At 44.8% G+C, this 22,553-nt stretch overlaps 1 protein-coding gene across 3 annotated transcripts in view; it reads right to left on the bottom strand.

The window, feature by feature from the left end:
• Positions 1-17,795, bottom strand: part of TNC (tenascin C) — a 64,372-nt gene extending 46,577 nt beyond the window's left edge. For all 3 annotated transcript variants that reach the window (XM_058853421.1, XM_058853419.1, XM_058853420.1), the window contains exon 1: positions 17,633-17,795. The gene's annotated coding sequence lies outside the window, so the exon portion shown is untranslated. The remainder of the gene's footprint in view (positions 1-17,632) is intronic.
• Positions 17,796-22,553: the final 4,758 nt, after the last annotated feature.

Raw genomic sequence — 22,553 nt, 5'->3', positions numbered from 1 at the left:
TTCTAAGGGGGAGAATTTTAAGGCTGTCGAATTTAGAGTAATTCAGAGTATCCACTGTGTTCCCCAAGGCTCCTGGAGAATGTGTGTGCAAAGAAGTGTGGCAATTATTCCAACCCCAATTAGACCCTGCAGATATGAGCAGGCCCTGAGGGTGAGAAACTCCAAAGGGAAATTTTCATAATTCAGGAATTTTCTTCAAAGCCTTAAACTGGCTGCCCAAAGAGGTGAAAAAAGGGTCATAACTTTCAGAGGGGACAGAAGGAAGCTGATTGCCTTTTTCTCAGTGGTTCTAACAGATAAAGTGCAGAGTGGTAAGCATGAATCCATCCAGGTTCCAGGTTGAGGAGTTACCTTTTATTTATAGTTAAACAACTTCACTTCTACCTCCATGGCCAGGCCATAAAGAATAAACATCCTGCAATTGCTCTACAGTTTTCTAGATAAGAAATCCCAGAGCTGTAAGGCCCCCACAAAATTATGGATCCAGGCTCAGTGACCTTCCCTTAATGAATAGAAAAACGTGCAAGCACTGAATAAAAAGCCTTTGCTACCCCACCTATGCCAGACTTTCAGATTAAAGCTCTCCTTGGAAATTACAAAGGGAGATAAGCATTAACCAGAATGATCTGGCTGCCTGTGGGAGTGAAATTAGTGTGAAAGAGAGGGGAAAAGCAAGGAAGCATCCTCTGGAAAAACTCCATGGAGAAGCAGGCAGAGAGAAAGCAACTGGGAAGGAAGTTTTAAAAGTTGTTTGATTAGAGGAGTTGAAATGTAGGGATACAAGTGACACAGATACACTTTTACTGTCACAGGAGGGACTCAGTGATGTCCACAGCCCCTCATGGCACCCACATGTGCTGCAGGAAGGTGAAGAGCCTCTTCTCCAAAAGCTTTTGTAATCATAATAGATAAACAGAGCACACTCCTCCACTTTAAATATGGAAAGCTGGGACATGGAGAGGCTGGCACTGAGAGCCCTGAGCTCCCCAGGAGTCTTTGCCTTTTTGCTGAGGTATTTTCCTCTCCAAGCCACCACTGAGTGCCACCACAGTGGTTCAAACACCTCCCAGAAGGCATTTAGAGCTCTTAAAGCACATAAAAGAACATTTTCCTCTGGATGTGCCTGCCTTTGTGACTCAAATCCTTCTCATTTCAGGGCAAAGCAGCAGTTTGTGTTTGAAGTGGGTGAGCAGCCACAGCTCAGGGCTCTGGATGCCACCTGGGTCCCATCTGGGGCTGGCACTGCACATTCCAGAGCAGTGGAACTCTCTGGGACTGAGGACAGACACAACCAAGAACACCCTGAGTGCTCTTCATGCAGGATTGATTCCTGAGCTGTCACAGATCAGAGTTTTCAAGCCCAGAATGAATCCATCATCCATTCCAAGGGCCTGGCTCACGCCGCTGGAATTACTCATAAAAACAATAGGAATTTTAGATTATCTTAAATCCTATGAGAGGTCCTGTGATCACATTCATACCTCAGACTCTTTCAAAGAACTGCAATTTAAACAATTCATGAGAGCTTTTTGCCCCATGCAGCCCCTGAGGTCCTGCATTAAATATCACTCAATTTTTTCAGTTCAGAACCATCTTTGGCTCTTAGATGATGTTCCTGTTTTGGGGAAGCTGTAGAGTTTCTGGTTCACAGATCCTACTGTACACAATCTGGAAATAAAACAAGTTGGGTGCATTGTAGCCTCTGCCCATTCTACCTTGGCTGGAATGCAGCAGTGGCAGGGCCTTGCCAGGGCTGTTTTGGAAGGAATTTTAATTAATTGCTTTGTCTACAATTTGGAATTTAGCAAAGGCTCATATTTCAAAGCCATCAGCATGACAGTGCCACAAAGGGGAAGGAGAAATAACCCACTGAAGCCAACATCCATAAAAAAGAGAAAGAGCTCTGGTAAATTCTGAATGATAAGCATAGAAGGAGACCCATGGGAGACTCAACCTTCTGTTGTACAGTGACTATTTTGAGGTAAATTAGCATGATTATTCCATTATAAACTACTTTTGTTTCAGAAGTTTTGTCCTCTTAGCCATGGAAAATCTCTCCAGGTCTATCCTTGTTCAGGATCTCTGAAAGAGAACAGAACTTTCCAAACTAAACAATGAGTTTGGCTCTTTTTCAAAGCAGAGTAAAAATTCAGGGATTGGAGGTGGTCTTATTCCAGTAACAGTGACACTTTTGACCAGTGAAATATTGAATATATCGAAGCAAATCTCATGAATTAAATGAAAAATTAAATCAGCAGGCAGAGATACAGCTGGGAGAAAATGACTGCTAAAAACATGCAATAATTAAACAGAAGTGAAAATCAGATTATGTGACGAGGTGCTCATGGAACTCGGCAACAAAGAGGAGCCTTCCAGTTTCTGGGTCCTACAGACTCTGCTGATTTGTGTTTCTTAGGAATTACCTGGCTGATGATGAGAAAAGCAAAGAAATCCTGTCTGAGCATAGAATTACTATTGCCATTCCATCAGGAGCAAAAGCTCAGGGGAGAGCCAGGAATGTGGGAAAGGTGCTGAGCTGGGACTTGGGAGAACTGATATCATCCCCCAGTTCTGCCATTTCAGCCCAGTCAGTTCTCACCCTGATTTCTAATAAGTCTAAACAAAGTACAAGTAACTGAACTTCCTAATTCTACATTTCTAACTGCTCTAGAAAGATCCTTCTGTTTACCCCTAAGGAAAAGCTTCCTCTGCTCCCAGTTTTTCTGCATAAACTCAATGCTCTTCATGCTAGAATGTCTTCATTCTTTTAATATATCACCTGGATTGAAGGAAGCCCTAAATTTGTTAAATAAGAGGAGAAAAGTGTCTACAGATCTTAATGAGTTTTAACCACAGTCACCCCCTAAATAGGTCACAGGTGGGGACGAGATTGGTGGTGAAGAGGGCAAAGGAGACCTTTGGAAATGGCACAACCTGGCTGGAGCAGAGCTGCTCTGACACCATCACCATGCTGTTTAGGGCAGAACTTACCCTTCAGGACAATTATTTGTAGAATAAACTCAAACCTGGAGGCTTTGCAACATCTGTCTCCAACAGGTACCCCAAGCATGATGAAGAATTTACATTTACAGGAGCAGAGCCCAAGGAAGTGGCATCTGCTGGACCCTGTGAGATCCCAGCTTGCCTTGGCTCGTGTCAGAGCCTCTCAGCTATTTAAGCTGTTGTTTAAATGAGAAGCATCCAATGTGACATTATGTAATAATTATATATAGGCTGCCAGCCTCGGGAAGAGACCACACTAAAAACAGGAATCCAAAGCTCTTAACCCATTTCTGGTACTACCAGATTTAATAAAATTATCTGCATCAAAAATGAGTGAAGGTAATTGCTAAGTGACTTGGAAGCGTGGTGCAGAATTAATCAGACCACACTGGTAATGTGGTGTTTAATCTTTCATGTAATTTGCTGCTAAATGTGCATAATTAGAAACAAATAAATGATACATCCCAGTGTGAGCAGCAGATGTGCTGCCTTCCAGCATGGTTAGGAGCTCCTGACTAGGGATAATGGGGCTTAACCCAGGTCTCCAGCTTGGGCCTTGATGGGATATTGACTTTCAGCTCATTTTACTTCCAGAACTGCAGGAGCCCTTCCTGCATTTCCTTGGAGGCCTTGTCCAGCAAAAGCGTGCCAGGGTGGGGAGCTGCTCACCACGTCCTCCTCCTCATCACAGGGGCAGCGGGAGCTCAGTCTTGACAGCCAGACTGAGATCCCAAAGCACCTGGCTGGAAACCCACCAGCTTCCCCAGCAGGGATGGGATCCTTGGGATGAGCAGGGATGGGATCCTTGGGATGAGCAGGGATGGGATCCTTGGGATGAGCAGGGATGGGATCCTTGGGATGAGCAGGGGTGGGATCCTTGGGATGAGCAGGGATGGGATCCTTGGGATGAGCAGGGATGAGATCATTGGGATGAGCAGGGATGGGATCCTTGGGATCAGCAGGGATGGGATCCTTGGGATCAGCAGGGATGGGATCCTTGGGATCAGCAGGGGTGAGATGAGACCCTTGGGATGAGCAGGGGTGAGATGAGACCCTTGGGATATTGCTGCTGTCCAATATTAGGTGCTAAAGGCCTTGAGAGCACCAAGGCCACACAATGGTGTCACTTCCCATCCATCAGGGGGGGATTTGTGCCACCCTTTGGCAGAGGGTGAGTTTGGGGAGCGCTGTGTGTGACCCCACAGGCGCTCCCAGAGCCGCTCCCGCCTGCCAAGGCTCCGAGCATCCAACAAAACCCCAAGGCACAAAGGGAGCTGGGAGTGAAAACCAGCCCTGCTCCACCACTGCATCCCTGTGCCAGGGCTGGCAGCTCCAGCCAGCAGGGCAGGCTGCTTGGGAGCAGGAAAATCTGAATTTCCATACGTGTTTGGTCCCAGCCACTGAGGAGAACATTGGCAAAGCGTCTGCCCGGCCAAGGGGAGGCAGATAAAGCACTTCCCTGCAAAGGTTTATTTTGGGTGTGCTGGAGGCTGAATTCCTGGGCTGGAGTAATCCTGGGGATGAGGTCATGTGTTCCCTGAAGGGGCTGCTTTGTAGCCAGCGTTAGTTAGCAACGCTTTTTCTCTTATCAAGCATCTGATTAAACTCACAAAAGAAGGGTCTTTAAAAAACAGGCTCTGGCAGAATTGAGAAGTGAATAAATAAATGGAGTTTGGGGTTTTTTGTGGTTTTGTTTTGTTTTGTTTTGTTTTTTTTTTCATTTTGCCCTACAGGAAAAGGGGAGATGAATAAGATGGGAAAGGGGGACAGTAAATTGATTCCTTGTTCTGAGATGACAGAACAAAGATCTTCATCTATTTTCAAGATTTCTACAGAGCCAGCCCTGTGGCAGACACCAGGTACACCCAAATGTCACCTGGGAGGGTCACAATGCAGCACCCCAAACCATCTCACACCTCTCCCTGCCCCAGTGACCCAGCACCCACCTGCAGCAGCAAAACCCTTCACCAGAAATGGGATTTTGTTCCATTATGGAGGAGGTGAACTGAAATTGGGCTCCAATTCTTATTTGACATGAAGAAAGACTTGGCTGGCTGGCACTGATCTCTCTGTAAGCATTCAAGGGTATTTATAAATGATATTTACTGTACATACTAGAATATTTACTGTACTTACTAGAATGACAATATTTCAAATCAGTTATTCGGTGGCATCAGTGGTTCCCTATATCAGAAGAAAATATTTATTTTTGTTCTTCTCATTTTGTATAATTTCATTCAGTATTTCCCTCCATTGTCCTCTCCATTGGACATCCAAAAAAACCCCAAAGTGTAAATGTTGCCTCTATAAAAGAACTGGAGCCAGGTGATGATAAAGTAACAGATAAAACAACTTAAAAGTTTTTCACACCACATATTTGGTCACTGAAAGGTGCCATCTTTCATTTGACTCTGATTTTTTCTTTCATTTGATTCTGAAGACTCAGCAAGAAGGAAACTAAGAGGGAGTCAGCAGCATTTCAGGAGTTCCTCTTCTTGAGAAAAAAATTCCCTGACAAACCTTTTTTTATAAATCTTTGAAACCAGTAATGGCTCGCTTTGAACCAAATGGCCTGTTTGAAAGAATAACCACCTCAATCATTTCTTCAAAGGATTCTTGCTCCTTTTTCTAATAAAAGCCAGAGCAGCCTGGCCTTCAATTACTAAGTGAAAATTTATGAAATTAAACCCACAGTGCTCATCCTCTCCTGTACCCCAGGACAGAAAAAAGAGAATTAATCTCATGTGCACTCCCACCTCTAAAAGCTCAGAGTTGTGCCCATCGGGGAGTAAAACGTGTCAGCTCATTTTCAAATGCCAAACTGAATTTTCAGGCAGCAAAATAGTTCAAAAATACTGGTCCAGGAGCCAGAGGGCTCCTCGTTGCTGGCTGCTCTGCCCAATTACCTTCAGCTTGATACCATCTCCAAGGATGGTATTCTCCTTTTCCCAAGACGAATCCTGCTTGATATCCAGCAAAGGATCATAACTATGGATAAAAACCACCCTCCTGCTCCCCCAGGATGTTTGGCTGGGAGTCAGCTTGGCTCAGGATGTAAAACAAACAGCTTGGAAGGGAGAGAGCAGAGCTGGGGAGGGGCAGCAGAGGAGACAGACACTGAGGTTTCTCAGGTTTGGGATTCGATGGCGCTGCTCTGCTGTCTCAGACAACTCCACCTCTCCTTTGCCTCCAAAACATGTTAGACCAGCTGGTGGATTTGACCCATGGCACTGCAGGGATTCACAGCAGCTAAAAATATGTCTGTGTATCGTGTATTTAAAAATTCTGTTCTTGTTGGAGGCAAAAAAAAAAAAAAAAAAAGGATAAAACCATGCAAAAAGGATGCTGCTGAATGAGTTCAAGGGAATAATGCAGCCTGGAGTAGGCTGGCTGAAGTAATGTCTCACTCATGGTTTGGGTTGCTCTTTCTTAGAGGTGCAAAGCCCAGGAAATGAAAAAGCTGCATCTATAAAAAGCAAAGGGTTTTTCTTACAAATTAGGTTTATTCCCTTTAGGATGTGAGGAGGTGAAACTCTGAATGCTGAGCTGGAAACGCCAAACAAATGCTCATTTGGAATAATCTCATTTTTGAGAATATATTTTGGCTAACATTTCCAACACTGGCACACATGTGGGGGTGGATTTTGATCCTGGTTCTCCTGCAGCATAAGGAAAGGAGCAAATTCCTTCTGGATTTGTCCTGCAGGGACCTGTGGAAGGTGAGGGAAGGGAAAGGGGGCACAGAGCTCAGCTGTGCTTTACCACAGAACCTTGCTTTGTGGTGCTGGGAGGATGGACCTCTCTGGAGAGGACAAATTCTCCTTTATGGAATCTGGGAATACAAATTAGCTTACCCAGGAGTCTGCTGAATGATGGGGAAATATAAATTGGAATAAAGTTTAAGGTGAACCAATAGAGCAGCAAGGAAAATGGAATTAGAGTTTAGTAGAATGGTGAGAATTACGGTGTCAGGGCAAAGTGGGTCTGAACAGGTCTCCCAAAAATAATGGATTCCCCAGGCTTGGAAAAACTGCATCTCAACAATAAAGGTTGAGATAAAACCTTCCTGACTGAGGGTTTGCCATGCCCAAATCTTCTTTTCCATAACAAGAGAAATGGAGCTAAATAGAGCAGGGCCCATGGGGCAGTGGGAGGTGTCCCTGCCATGGCAGGGGTGGTAAAATGGGGATGAGTTTTAAGGTCCCTTTCAGACCAAGCCATTCTGTCTTCTTTGATTCTCTGAAATCTTTTGCTCTGAAGAAGAAAGCCTGACCAGATGTGCAGCACAAACACACAGAGCTCCAGGACTGCCTGAAACTCTGGCTAACAATAGAAAACTGCAGCCTTACCCTGAAACCAAGAGGATGTGCCAGGCCAATTACCAGAATGAGAAGATGACTCCATGGAAATAAATTACAAGGTTACCAAAACCCAGAGAGAAAGACACCAGAGAGTTTGAGAAAAATCTGCAACTGACCCAAAAATGCACGGCTCTAGCTCATTCTATTGCATCAACTGAAGGTCCTTTAATCTCTAGACATTTTATGGGATCAGAGGGATCATTCCCACACACGTGCACCATCCTCCTGCACCTCGGTGTGCCAATGTTTGCTGCTGTTACACAACCCAAGTGATTCAGCCCTGTGGATGGGAAGTGCAGGAGAATCCTTCATCCAGCTCTGACCACAGAAGGAATTTTACAGCAGCCACAAGAAACAGCCTGGTTGTTTTATAGAGAGGATCATTCAAATGTGTTGCATATGAACTAAAAAAAAACTAAATAACAACGAGAAACAGCATTACAAGAGGTAACCAGGGGAGATCTCACACCAAACCCAGCTGCTCTAACTGACAGGGACTGAGATGAGGCACAGGTTAACAGGGAATTCAGTCTGCCCTTGGAGCTTGGGGTTTTGTTAAGGGCTCGGACACTTGAGCATCAATTTCTGGAAATGGGAGCTGAGAAAAGAGAAGCAAAATAAGCAGGTCAGTGGGGTGCTCTGGAGCTGCATTCAGGCTCCTGGCAGGGGGCACAGCAATCAGCCAAGTGGAGCAATTTGCTGCAAACTCAGGGGTTGGGAGGGAAAAAAGCACCATCTGCTAAGTACTTTTTTCTCACATCTGCAAAGCAACCTCTGTTCTTGCTGTAGCTGTCAGAAGGGGAAGAAAAATCCCATGGCAGATAGAGCCTAGAACAAAAAGTGTGGATTAGAAACAGCAGGGCACACCAGAGATGGCAACAGCAGAGCCAACAGTGGATGCAGAAGAGCTGGCACCGCTCTAAAAACAGAACCAGAGCTGGGGAAATGGTCACATCTGAGGGAATGTGGAAAGCAGAATGGATGGGTCACACCTTCCCTTTGCCTGGCTTCTGCCTGAACCCCCTGTGTGCATTTCCAGCACAGGAGAGATGTTTCCCATCGCTCTCTGGAGACACAAGCAGAGCTCAGGGCTGCTGAACAGGGAGCTGAACATGGGCCGTGGCAGAGCTGCCACAGAAACCTCAATTAGTGCCTCTTCCAATAAATAAAAAAACCAACCCTTTCACAGCAAAAGCAGCTCCTGTGCATAATCTCCCAGCAGAATCCACTCCTGCCTCTTTAGTACACCCTGTACCTTTTAATAAAGCCTTTGCTAATAGCAAAAGCATTCGCTCGGGCTCTTGGCTTTTCCCTGCTCGCAGCAAAGACGCGGAGCTGGAAAAGATCTACGCTTTTCCAAACTTGTCTTTGGAAAGTTTCTCTGCCAAGTTACACTTTGTCAGGAGCTCATTATTTTCTGGGTAGACGCTGGAGGCTTCACTTTGAAATACTTTGAGGGTTTTGCTGATGCAGTTTCAGACCATGAGGTTCATGTGCTCGCTCGAATGAATCACAGCAACTCGTGTTCCTTCCACACACAAAGCTCTGCTTCATTTCCAGGCCCTTCTCCACGCTGATGCTTCCAAAACCACCTATAAATTTTCCAGAGCCCATTTCACAAAGTTCTAGGTGGTTTTGGGATGAGATGGGAAGAGCAGAAATTTAAGACTTCTGACTTTTCCTCCCACTCCTTTCATGCCAAGCGGGAGCTGCTGAGAACAAAGCAGCAGCCAGTCCTGGAGATGGGAACTTGGCCAGTGTCATTTGTCTCAAAAGTTCATGATTTAGGTACCAAACATCACCTTTTTTACTGATAATGAGAGGTAGGAAATAAGCCATCAATACTCTTGATAAATATAATAACAACAGGTGAAGGAATAACTGATGTGCTATAAAAAAAAAAAACAGATGCCAAATTAACACATTTACCAAAAACATTGGTGAAATCCGTGCAATAGAAATAAGGATCATTTATAAGAACCATAAACTACTGACATATTAAACAAATCCACAGTGAACAGGCACTGAGACAGCGCTGCTTTGTGCAGCACCTCTGAGGAAGCTGTTTTTCAAATTTCTCCTGGAGGTCAGGAGCAAGAGATGAGCCAAAATTCTGCTCTACACACCCAGCCCCACACTTTTCCATATTTAAAATTATTTTAGCTGAAGGAATGTCACGTACAGAGGCAAGAGAGGTGGAATTCTTTTCTTTTAATGGCTCTGCTGTAACTAAAAGCACGAACAATTTACATTTATATTGGTCTGGAATGATGGAAAGTATTTAATTGTATGGATTGCTGCAGATGATATTGGTCAGCAGGCAGCGGGATACTTTCAGAATTCATTATAAATATTTGCATATGCTTTATAATTTTACTTTGACTTAACCATAGACTTTTTCAAGCACTAAAAATGACTCAAGACTCAACCATAAAAGCCTGCACTATTTCTGGGGACCAGAATTCTCATTCCTTGCCTCCTGTCATTAGCAGACTTTGGGCATGGTTTTAAAAGAAGCTGAGGAAACAGATGGGTAACCCTTCACCAGGCAGCTCCTTGCTTTTAAACCAGTTCTGAGTTTCCCTGGGCAGCTTTTCCTCCCTGCTGGAGCTCCTCTGTCCTTGGTACTAGCACCTCAAACACACAGGAATGTGCACATTTCTCTAACTCACAAGACCACAGAAGGAGTTCCTTGAAATCTGACTTCCAGTAATCGCCCCCGGGCTGCAGATCTGCCTGGCCTAGTTCTGTCACATGTGGGAGCATCAAGAATTTGCATCTTTGGCAGCCCAGGGAAGGGTAGCAAACTCAGAGCAGAGCAAAACACATCGTGAAGAGAAGATGGAATGAAATCAGCCATGGCTTGGCAAGGCAGAATGAAATATAAATGAGAGGCACAAGATATGAAACAAATTGAGTGCAAGGCGTTTGGAAAAAGAGAGGAGGCAGCTTCTGAAGAGTCCAGTCTGGGATGTTTTGCAGTGCTCTGATGTAAAGCAGAGGCACTTATGTAATGTAATGGAAATTACAGCCATAAACACAGCCCTGAGCAGTGATTAGTGACTGAACTCGGACAAAATCTGCACTGCTGTCTCAAATGTCAACAAATTGGGCACTGCCACATTCATGGGAGGTTTGAGCCCTCCACCAGCACCGCCCTGACCTCGTTCTCTTAACCCACAGTGACTCGAGCCCTGCCTGAGCTGAGCCTTGGGCAGCAGCAATTTGAGCCTGGGGTGGTGAAAGGAGGGATGTGGAGCTCAATTATCCAGCACCAGATCCCCAGTGAAATCAATGCCATTGTGTCACATGAGAATCTGGCTGGCAGCCCCTGAAGTCTGCCCAGGAGAAAGCCATCCCCTCAGCAGGGCAGGCTGGAGGGGACAGGGGACAATGCAGGCAATGAAAGGCCACTCTGGGCATGGCAAACGCTCCCTGGGTTCTGATTTCCCCTCTGGCAGCCGGGGTTTGTCCCCCACTCCTGACCCAGATGAGCACAGAGCAAGCTGGGGCAGCCCAAGGCACCCTCTGCAAAAGGATATCATTGAGGCAATGTGTGTGACATGGACACCCAACACCGAAGGGAGCTCAGCATTGCTCCTGTCAGCAGGAAAAGCTCTCTCCCAGGTGGAGCTGCACACCACAGACTCAATTCTCACTTAAATTGATTCATTTTTCATTAAATTAAGCCCCCCTTTTTCCAATTTATTATTAGGATATTAGGATACACAATATATATATATATTAGGATATTAGCATACACAATATATAGGACACATTTAACACAGAGAGGCTGTGGATTCCCCATCCCTGGAATTGTTCAAGGTCAGGGATCAGAACAACCAAAAAGACATCCCTGCCACATGGCTGGTGGCAATAAACTGAATTTCCTTCTTTCTGGCAGCAACCCTGGCAAATCCCAATGTGCTCTTGCTAAGACAAATAAATATATGAAGCAACAACCAGAGAATGACAAATAAAGCAACAAACAATGCTGATGTGTTTGAGAATGGCACTGTCTGGGTGCTGCAGGCTTTCCATCAAGCCTGGAGCTGCAGCACTTGGAGTGCTGGCTCCCTGTGATTGACTTGCTAACCTGTAAAGTGGCTAAGTCAACATCATAATTAACACTTGGCAGTGGAAATATAAATTCCCTGGCTTGTAGGTGGTATATCCTCCTCTAAACACTCCACTTGGCCACCAAACTACAAAAATAGATAGGACATTCATAAGGGGCTTTCACCATGGGAAATGCCAGCATTTTTTTTTTTTTTTTTTTCCCCTGGAAACTGTTTACATGGCCAAAATCCTTCAATAAGAAAAATGATCTGAGAACTTTCCCTTCATATGTATCCCGTTCTGCCGTGCCTTGTGGGCCACAGTGTGCAGCATTCATCGGGAGTCAGCCCTGAATTACTGCGGTACAAGCCATGCAGGAGGGAAGTACAAGCCACAAGCAAAAGGAAAATATGCATTACACTGGCTCTGGCCAAGAGGAATGGGCTGCCTGCAGATCACAAGCTACCTTTATATCTTTTTTGGCATAGACCTTCGTCCTGCAGCACAGAGAAGCTATTTAGGAGGATTCAGCATATCCAAAAGAGGCTGGCCTTCCAAAGGAACCAGGAGAGACAATGAACCGGGGCAAAGTGGCCACTGAGCTCCTTTGGAGAGGCCAACAATCATCTCCTGACAAGATGAAATCCTGGGGAGGGAGATAACCACCAAGGGCTGGTGCTGGAGTGCTCAGCACACACTGAGAGTGAGCCTTTCCTGTCCAAATAAAGGCTTTTCATCAGGGCAAAGAGGCACAAAACCACAGTCCCCAGAGTCCTCAGCCCCAACCTGACCGACAAAATCCGCCTCTTTCCAGGTCTTTTGATTTCTTGGCAATGGAAAGTGAACTTGTGTCTTGGAAATAAAGCTTTTTTTAGCCCTTTTCCAGCCTTTCCTTCATGGTGGAAATAACTCTTTAGCCAGGTGGGCACACAGGGAAAGGATCTCACAGTTTAATTTTCATGTATAAGCAGAAGAAGAAATTTATGTTCCCTTTTTAGCTTTGTGCTGTCAGGACGGCAGAAAAGAAAATAAATTTAAAGGAGAATCAAGACTGTTTAGATTAATATTCTGCTAAATATCCTAATTCCACAACAAAATTAGCATTTGCAATTTTAGGCTTATGAGCTTAGCAAGTTCTGGTGCCTGTTGGGCACAGCCAAAGCCAAAATCATTATAATGGAATTTCCCCAGGCTCTCAGTTTCAGCATCCTGGGAGGCTCCTGGCCAATATCTGTCCACACATCGTCAATGCTCCAGCCTGCCATGGGAAGAGGCAGCCACCACAATAAACCTTTGTTGAGCCCATGATTCCAGCAAGCACTTTTGGAGAAAAAAAAAAATAAAAAAAATCTGTATTTAAGGTTTCTGTCCTACCACCCTGCACTTTCTCCTCGATTGCTGAAGAGAATATGTTTTCTGGGCATGAAACAATATCATTTTTGTGGGGAGTTTGGAAAGGCAGCGCTTGTAGGAGTGGAAGAAAAGCTTCCTTTCTGTGGCCCGTGCGGGGCTGGGGCTGGGGAAAGGGATTTCTGTGTGAGTAATCTTTCAAAGTAGGAAGCAGAGCTCCCCCATTGCTCGGGAAGAATGGACCTCCAGTGGGCTAATATGTGATGGATGACTGAATGCAAACTTGGCAGCGTTGCCCTCCGCTCCCCAAAGAATACAAAATGCCACTGCCTGTTCGGGCACCGGGGCTCGCCCCTTGGAAGAGATGAAAACTTGGCACTGTCCCACCTTAGTTTAATTGAAACTGCAGACAATTATGGGATGGGAGCTTGGAGAGATTTCTTGGGACGAGATCAGCTCAGGATGGATTTGTCTTGGGTGATTGGCTCATGCATAAGCCAAACAAGAACATAAATGGTGAGTTATTTCCCGTTGACTCCCCAGCCGGAGCAGCAGAACCTCACATTGGTACAGGAGGGGTGTGTTGGGGGGTAGAATTTATATTAATAAGTATTATGTGAATTCTACATCTGGATATACTCTCTGAAGGTACAGGTGGAGGTTTTTTGATGTTATTTGGGCAGCAACAGGACAGGCAGCACACAGGAGAGAGAAATGACATTAAGGACAATTCTAGTTATAAAGGCCCATCTACCATTCATTCAATGCTAAAACGTGACACTAAATTATTCAAACTTTGCTGTTTGAGTAGAAGGAACCCCATCTATTCCTTCTTTCAAAGCCCAGACACTTCCTGCAGGCTGCAGAGCCACCTCTTGTCAGGCAGGATCCCACTGACTCCTCCGTTCCACACCGCGGGGTTACATCATGCACTGAGGGATTTCAGGAGCTGGAACCATGCCCAGTCTCTAACTTTTCCCACATGTGCAAGGCTTTTAACTCCAGCTCTGACTGGCCAGAGGGTCAGACCCACGGGTGGACGGCGAGCACCGAGGGAGGAGAGGTTTCACACTTGCAGAAACCCTGAGCTCGGTGGAAACTGAGAGGACTCAAGATTGTCCCTCAGGGTTGTTCATTTCTCTGCTTTCCAGCAGTCCCCTTCCTCAAAGAAATGCCTTTTTAGTTCCTTTTTCTCTTCACCATAAAAAGATCCTTTTGGGAATAGTTAATATTGGGAACTGCAGGTTCTTTGTGGCAGAGAATATCATTTATTAAACCTCTTCACTCCTAATACAGCGAGACCCTAAATTGCTGGAGCAATAATTACAACATCAAGCAACCAAAACCGTGGACAACAAGTCCTCTTCAATATCAAACAGTTTCATGAACTAAATTACATCTTAAAAACTCATAAGCAATCAGCACACTCCCTTATTTTGAGCTCCTGACCTCAGGTTATGGTGTTTCCTGTCCAGAACTCATTAGTTACTAATCCTGTAATTGCTTGCAGTTTTGAATATTTCTGAGCCTGCCAGATGACAAAATATTAACTCCTTTCACTTAGATTGCTGTCTTCCTTAGTTTCCCACTTCAGCAACAGCGATTTTTTCTGCAATATGACATCAGCAGCTTCCTTAAAACCACTAAGGGCAGCTATTACATTTTACAGTAGTTTCAGACTTCTGCAGTTTATAACCACAGGGTTAGATCAGAGCTCAGTCTCTGAGCGGGGTGTGCTAAACTCACAGCAGAAATTCAGTCTGAGAAAGCACTCACTGGTAAATCAGAGCCCAGTTTCAAAGCCCTGTATCCCAAACTGACACAATTCAAAACAAATTCCTTTTATTATTGGAAAGCTGAGATTTCGAACTTTCCAGGGATGTAAATCATCCACTCTTAAGCCTGGAGTTTTATGAGTCACTGGACCTTAAAACTGTCAGTGGCCCTTCAGCTTAGCAGACTGTGATGGCACGAGGCCAAGGAGGAATTTATCAAGTCACAGGCTTCAAATGAGAGTAATTATTTGACCACTCTGGATTTCTGATGGCACAGAGGTAAATGTGTAGCTGATAACGAAGCAGACACCACCCTCTGCATTAATCTTCCTTCCAAAGATAATATTCCTCCAGGGATGCCAGGGCTCTCTAAGGGATACAGGACTGGATGGAAACTGTTTCTCCCTTACATCCATTTCCATCAGACACTCACTGTCCAACCCAGGGCAGTTAAATCAGCACCACTTAAAGCTCTGGACACATCCTACAAGGCTGGGTGGGCAGAGGCACCGTGGTTTTGTACCAGGAAAACAGCACAGACCTGGCCCAGCTGTTTTTCCAAATGGCTTTGCCAGGAGGGATGAAAGGGTTAAAGCTCTGGCTCCAAAGCAGCATCACTGTTTCACAGACATTTCTGCTTTTTAATTCTGCCTGACTCTTGAAAAGGATGAGAAAGGCCCAAAAAGCACAGACCCTGCCATTTAATCTCATTTTCTTATCAAAAAGTGAGACAATGCTCAAGAACAAACTTTGACAGTCTCTTTACAGCAAGTCAGAACATCTTCACCCATGAATACTCTTTGGCTTTTTTTAGATGTTTTATAAAAAGCACTAATATGAAAAATAAGCTGAATGTCAAACACCTTTAGAAATGATGTTATAGCAACATGATAGTTAATTTTGAGTGAATACTGAGAAATAATCCAGTTTTAAAGAGCTGGGATAATAAAAGAGGATGGCTTTTAAAAAGTCTCCAGCTAACAGTTACTCAGAATTTGTGGAGCACATTTTAGCCTGTGTTTAGGGGTTTTCCCAATAAGTTCTAACCTCATTAAGCATCACTATTTGAGCAGGAAATTTGGGTCTGGTTGTTTGCCTTTTCCATGTGCTCATGACCACTGTGTACCTGGAAGGGATTTCTTTAGCAGAATTTCTGCTTTCTGTCCACATGAGACCTGACATTCTCATCTGCAGGCTGGGGGCTTTGCAGCAGATCCTTTGGCTCTTCCACAGCTCTGGAAACACTGATAAAGTAACTGGAGTGAGAGGATTAAGGGCTGGGACTTACAAAGAAACTTCTCTGGGCTGAAAGGAGCCAGAGGATAAAATTAATGAGCACAAAATATGGGAAGTGAATGCCAGTTTGGTATTTGGGAGAGTGACAGGGTCAGTGATGGGAAGCACAGCCCTCGTCACTCCTGTCCCATCGCTCCAGTTCAGGGGCAGCTCCTGCCCTGGGAACACCCTGCCAGCTCTTCCAGAGGCTTCCCAAACCCCCTGCCAGGGAAGCTGAGCTGCACACAGAGCAGTTATCGTCTCTTGGCTAAACACTTGGGATCTGAAGGAGTTTGACCAGATGAATTTGTCCCTGAGTTCCCTGTTTCAGTAAGAAACAACCCAAAAGAAATCACATTTCTTGCAAGTTTCCCTAGGATCCAGAGGATGGTCGCTAATTCCCATTGTACATCTCATTCCTGGACTCCAGCACCCCTAAACTGTGCAGCCTGGGCTAGGGGAAGGTGTCCCTGCCCATGGCTGGAGCTGGATGATCTCCAAGGTCACATCCATCCCAAACCATTCAAGATTTCACAGCTTTAAAAGGCAAATGCACAAACCCAGCATAACAAAACAGCCCCCACATGTAACATTAATCAGGAAGTGTGTAAAATTAATTCCCAATATTTATTATAGTCTTAAAAAATTAAATCAGGAGAGAAAAACCAAACATCTGGACAGCAAGGCTTTTACCCAGACCATAGAATCACATCCACCTCATTGTTTTCTGTTTTTTCTATTAAGAAAACTTCTATAAGTGTTTTTATTGTGCTTTTTAATTTTGTATCTCCACTGTGCAGCACAACACATCACCATCATTTCAACCTGAACATTCCTTCCCATAGTATGAGACAGACTTTTCAGAAGTTTAGATTCACTGCCAAAAACTCTCTGTCCTGGTAGCCAGACAGAAAATCAGGCAGGGAAAACTCTGTGAAGGTGATGTAAGACTAAGCCTTGAGTGAGTGGGTTGAGCTCCTAAATGAATCTAAGTGTGTTCACCTTCTCCCAGCCAGCTTCTCCTTTTTAAGCCAATTTGAGCCTCGCTGGTAAGTGCAGACACAGTCATGCAGAAAATCTCAGTGCACCAGGGAGCGAGGAGCTGAGACTCGGAGCAAGTGCCTCTGTTTTTCCATGAGGATGGAGAATTTCACCCTCCCGCTCCCAGAACCCACCCAGCAAAGCACTGGTAATAAAATACCAGTTGAATCTTCCTTTGTGCTTTGCTCCCCACTGCAGGCTAATATTACCGTACTTTTAAAAGAAACTGGAGCCCAGTGGGGGTGGAGAGGAAGGTGACAAAGTCTTTGGATCAAGAAAAAAACGCAAAACAAATGTGGGGACAGGGAATGACCAGTGGGAAGGGCCCGGCTCTCATCAGGTCACAGAGAGGAGCACAAGAAGAGTTGCTCGGGAGGGTTAAAACCTGCGAGTGGATTTAGTCTGGTTCTCGAGGTGAGGATGGGAGAAACACCTACAGCACTCCAGGAGCCAAGAGGAAATCCCAAATCTGCTTTCCTCGCCTGCCTGTCCATCCAGCCTCTGCCCGTACCTGTGCGGATGCCCAGCATCCAGCCATTCATTCATTGGGTCGGGTGGATGTCATCGAGACGTTTCTTACATGATCACCCTGCACAGGGCACACAGCCTTCGAGGCAGGCATGTTCCAATCCCAAATTATTCCCACCAGGATCCCTGACCCTTTCCTGGCATCCCATCCCCGGGGCGATGCCGGAGCACGGGGTCACTGCGAACTCCTGGGCCAGAGCAGCTCCTGACTTTTTTAATTCAGTGAGGAATCAGACTTACCTTAACCACTCTTCCAGAGCTTAGATCCCGCTGTGAGCAGCCTCCATGAAATAAATACGCTGTTCAAAGCCAGCTCGGCGCTCCTGACTTTTGTTGCCGTCCTGTCAAAACTCGGCGGAGTTGCGTTGTCCGTGTGTGCGAGCGCAAGGCAGCGAGCTTTGACAGCAAGGCAAACTGGTCAGAGCAGCCAGATTCTGCTGGGTTTATATAGCTGAGCTGCAAATCCTCATCCTTGGCTCGTTCCACTGTAATAGGACGCCTGAAGGCAATTTTTTTTTTTTTTTTGCTTTAAAGGAACAGCCTCTCCTCTCCCTGGCGTGGCTGCTGAAAGGCGCACACACTCTGTCATCCACACACACACAAAGAATTTGCATGCGATTTATGGCTAAAGAAGGAAACCCCCTGAACCATTCAAAAAAGAAAGTCAGCTCAGGGCAAATGACTCAGAAAGCAGAATATTTTCCCTACGGCATCAGCGGAGTGCATTATCAGGAGTTTTAATCCCCTCACCCCCATTATTTTAACGTTGTGAAATAGCAGCAAGCTCACATGAAATCAGGGGGTTTAAATTCTAGGGACTCCTCCAGAAATTAATGAGTTTAATGTCAGCGTAAATAGAGCCCACTCCACTGGAATCAACTGCAAAATTCAGATTTACACAGAGGATCTGGCACATTCCCATCTTTTCGAGCCTGTGATCTCTTCTGCATCCTTCTGCCCTCCTGCTCTGAAGAGCCGCAGGCAGGAGAGTGGGGAATTCACGAGAAAAGTGAGCCTTTGTCAAAAAAAAACCCAAAAAAAACCCTAACAACCTAAAATAGGAGAGATAAAAGCCCAAAGAGGACAAGCCAGGAGGGATTCCCTTTCTTCCCAGATCAGATAAAAAGAGATTACGCGGCTGTCTGTGTGTACAGATAACCCAAGCCCTTCTCTGAGGCTCAGGGCTCCCCAAGCCGGAGCTATCGGTGACACACAGGGCGCTCAGCCGGGACCTTTCCAGGGCTCTTGGTTGTCTCTGAGTGCCCTTGAACCTGAAGCCTGTGGCAAGAAAGAGAAGATCACAATTAAAAGATTCTCATTAGGCCCCGTTTCCCTCCTCCTGACACTAAAATCCCGGCTCTCCCCTGCCTGTGCCCAACCCGCTGCTCTTGGGGTTTGTTTCCCTTTGGGTTCTGCTCTTGGTGAGGTGGTGGAAGAGGAGGAAAGAGGAAGATTGAACTTGCAGGTCTGTCTTCCAGGATAAAATGTGAAATTGCTCTTCTGTTGGATGGTTTAGAAAGCAAAACTTACCCAAACATCTCTGAGGGCCGTGAAAACGCAAACCTCTGCTCCTGGGATCCTCCTCAGGAGCAAAGATGCTCATGAGGATAAAAACGGATTTCCTGGGAATTTTGGGTCATATTCCTCTCTGATCACATCTCCTCCCAGCTGGCCTTTCCTGGCTCCACCGGCACTTTGTGAGGGAAGGGCGTGAATCTGTGCCAGGCTCAGGCTGCAGATCAGGGCAAGGCTCTTCCCCCAGAGGCTGCTGGCACTGCCCAGGCTCCCCAGGGAATGGGCACGGCCCCGAGGCTGCCAGAGCTCCAGGGATGCCCAGGGTGGGATGTTGGGGGGTCTGGGCAGGGCTGGGAGCTGGGCCTGGATAAACTCTGTGTGTCCCTTCCCACTCTGGATATTCCATGATTGTGTGGTTCAGGATCTTTTCCTTCTTGCTCCTCCACAGCACAACCAATCCAACACATTTAGAAAAGGATGGGGGAATCCCTGACCCTGAAATTCTGATTATTTTAGAAGACCTTAAAATGCTGAGCTCTTTTGCCCACTGAACTACTTGAATTTTCCTTGCTGTGGCTTTCCTGTATAACATTGACCCCCTGTGTGCTCTCTCTTCTGTCTGATTATATCAATGAGCTCACCCCAAGCTCCCTTCCCGAATTTCAGTCTATTCCAGGTATGAACACCCATTTCCAATTTCTGCATTAATTTTGTGAAATGCCGTGTTTCATAACAGCCATGAAGCCATCGGAGAAGAAATGAGCCTGTGCTGGAAAGAGGGTCAGAAATGTTACTTAATTCTTGCTAAAGGCATTGGACCCTCCTTGAGCGCTGATTCCTTCGAAGAACATCTTGTTCTGGGCATCTCCAACCTCAGAGGCAGCGGGGTTGTTGAGTTCAGTGGTGAGGAGGTCTCCAGTTTTTGTGTGTAATTCTCAGAATCTTCTCCAGCTGGTCCTGCAGCCAGCTCTGTCCCAAATGAGGGTGTGAAATAACCCTGAGGGTGTCTGAGCCTTCACTTAGGAGCTGGACTCAGTCCTTGCATGTTCCCCTCCAGCTCAGAATATTCTGTGATTTGAGGATGATTTATAATTCAATGAAGTGTGTGCTCAAGACCAAAACCTGCATGGGAGATGTAACACAGTTTTTCCACTAAAATCAGAATGGGACTCAGGAAATGACAGTTCTCCATACAATGAAGCATTCCCTGACTTTATTTCAGTAGTTCTTTCACAAACATTTACAAAACACTTTATTTCCCTGTCCATGCACACGAGTCTACACAAGATAAAGTCAAACTGTGGGAAGCAACTTGTGGGATTTATTTTGGGAGCATTTGCTAATGCCATTTTTCCACCAACAGCTGTCGAATCAAAAGTTAAACTAATTTTTTCTCCAATAATTCACCACCCACTTTCCTGACTTTAAAAAAAAATAAAAATAAATAATGCCAAGGGAGATAAGTTCCAGGTAAGAGTTCAGGCTTGTTCTTGTTTTATCTTTTTTTTTGGGCTCACCCATCCTTAATCACAGTCTGTGGCAAACACTGAACCATCGACTGAGTCAGAAACAAATGATAACATGAAAGAACAGGGAAAATGTATTTTAATCAGAAAGTTAGCTCCAGGTTGTGATCTCTAACGAGCAGGACCAGCACTGGGTTCTGTGCCCTGCGGTGCCCTCTTTCATCAGATGAATGTGGATAGAAATTGATTTTTTTAAAAATGAAGGGAACAGGGAGAAATTAAATGAACACTGAGCTGGATATGCTGGAGTGTGTTGCTGTGGTTTTATGTGCTTGCAAGTCAGTGTTAGGGATGAAATTCAAAAATTTATGGAAAGCCATACATTATAAACAAATCCAGGAATAGGAAAAATTTAGGATTTAATCTAGGAATCTGGGAATTTATGAAAGCCTTAAAGAGACCAACTAATTGTTACTGAAATGCAAAAAACCTCCTCATTATTACCTTGGGACAAAATTGTTACAACAGAGGTGATTAGAATTAGCTCCAATTTAATACCTGTGCTGGTTCACACAGCTCTAGGAATAATCTGCTTTGTAGCAGCATATTTGAGAGTGAAAGCTGCCCTGAATGTGAATTAACAGCACCCTTAGTGGAGCCTGGGGGTCTTTTTCCATGCAGAGAGTGCAGCCAGTTTCAGGAGCCTGTGGATGGGACTGCAGTGAGCCACTGGAATTCAACATCTGAGACATAAATGACGAGATTTGAAGGATTTTAGGAGCACTCGGTGCTTGTGGCTGGAAGGAAATGCATTTGTCAGAGAAAAGTCATGTTGGAATAGAACCAGAGAATCACAGAAAATCCAGAGTGGGGAGGGACCCGCAAAGTTCATCCAGGTCCAGCTCCCAGCCCTGCACAGACACCCCAAAATCCCAGCCTGGGCATCCCTGGCAGCGCTGTCCAAACGCTCCTGGAGCTGTGGCAGCTGGGGAATGTGAGCACAGAGCAGGACAGAGCACAGCCAAGCCAGGAGCCTGAGAACAGCCCCAGCTGAGCCCCAAGGAAACCATCCTGCTGAAAACAACTCCTTCAACTGCAAGAGGAAAAATCAACATTTAAAGAGAGACTCTGATATCACAAGGTTGATCCTTAAGGAGATTTTAAGTTCCTTTCCATGCTCCATTCTTAAGACTGATGATTTTAGGTGAATTTTTTTGATCCTTCTTCGCTGAGTATCCTTTCCCTAAATTTTCTGTCTTTCCAGACCACATTCACGAGATTTCCCTGGCACAGAACCAAGATCAAAATGCTTTTGTCTTTGCACCTGCATTGCCTTCATTCCTGTACAGCTGTAGCCAAATGCAGCTCAGTTAATTGTGGTTCATATTGAGCAATATTCCAGCAATCCTGCTACAACTCTGCCTCTGGGATTGCCACCTTATCTTCTACTTTTCTGTTGATTTCCCAGGAATTTGCAGAAAACCATTTGCTGCTTCTTCTTTGACAATTATTTGCAAACAAACCGATTTTTATGAGAGCATTTCCTTACAGCCACTCAACACCATTAAACAAGACACTTCAGGTAACTTCCCCAGAAAACATCTCAATTATTGCTTTAAATATCTCTATTTGCAATAATTCACGTTATTTCTACACTAATATTCCCCCTCCCCTGATGTGATGACTCAAAAGGGCTTCTGAACACTTTTGCAGACTTTTGGCCGCTTTTCCAGTGAAAACACTCGTTTATATAATTACAATTTCTGTAATTAAATATTGATAAAGCTTTTCCAAATACAATGATTAGTGGTCAGATCACCATAGATTAATTTGGGGAGGGATTGATGCTGACAATTGCAGCCCATGTTGGAAGGTGCCCTCAGGATCAGAGAATTCAGAAGCTCATTCTTAACCCTGGGGAAGTCTGAGCTAAACAAAATGCAAGGAGGTGAAAGTTTGCAGTGCTGCAGAAGTAAAAGCTGTAAAAGCAAGGCCCCAGAATGCTCACTGATATATTAAATATATTAAATGTATTAAATATATTAAATATATTATATATATTAAATATATTAAATATATTAAATATATTAAATATATTAAATATATTATATATATTAAATATATTAAATATATTATATATTAAATATATTAAATACATTAAATACATTAAATACATTAAA

The sequence above is a fragment of the Poecile atricapillus genome, chromosome 20 (genome assembly GCF_030490865.1).
Source record: "Poecile atricapillus isolate bPoeAtr1 chromosome 20, bPoeAtr1.hap1, whole genome shotgun sequence".
In the NCBI taxonomy this organism is placed as follows: domain Eukaryota; kingdom Metazoa; phylum Chordata; class Aves; order Passeriformes; family Paridae; genus Poecile; species Poecile atricapillus.
This window is presented reverse-complemented; position numbering and strand designations above follow the sequence as displayed.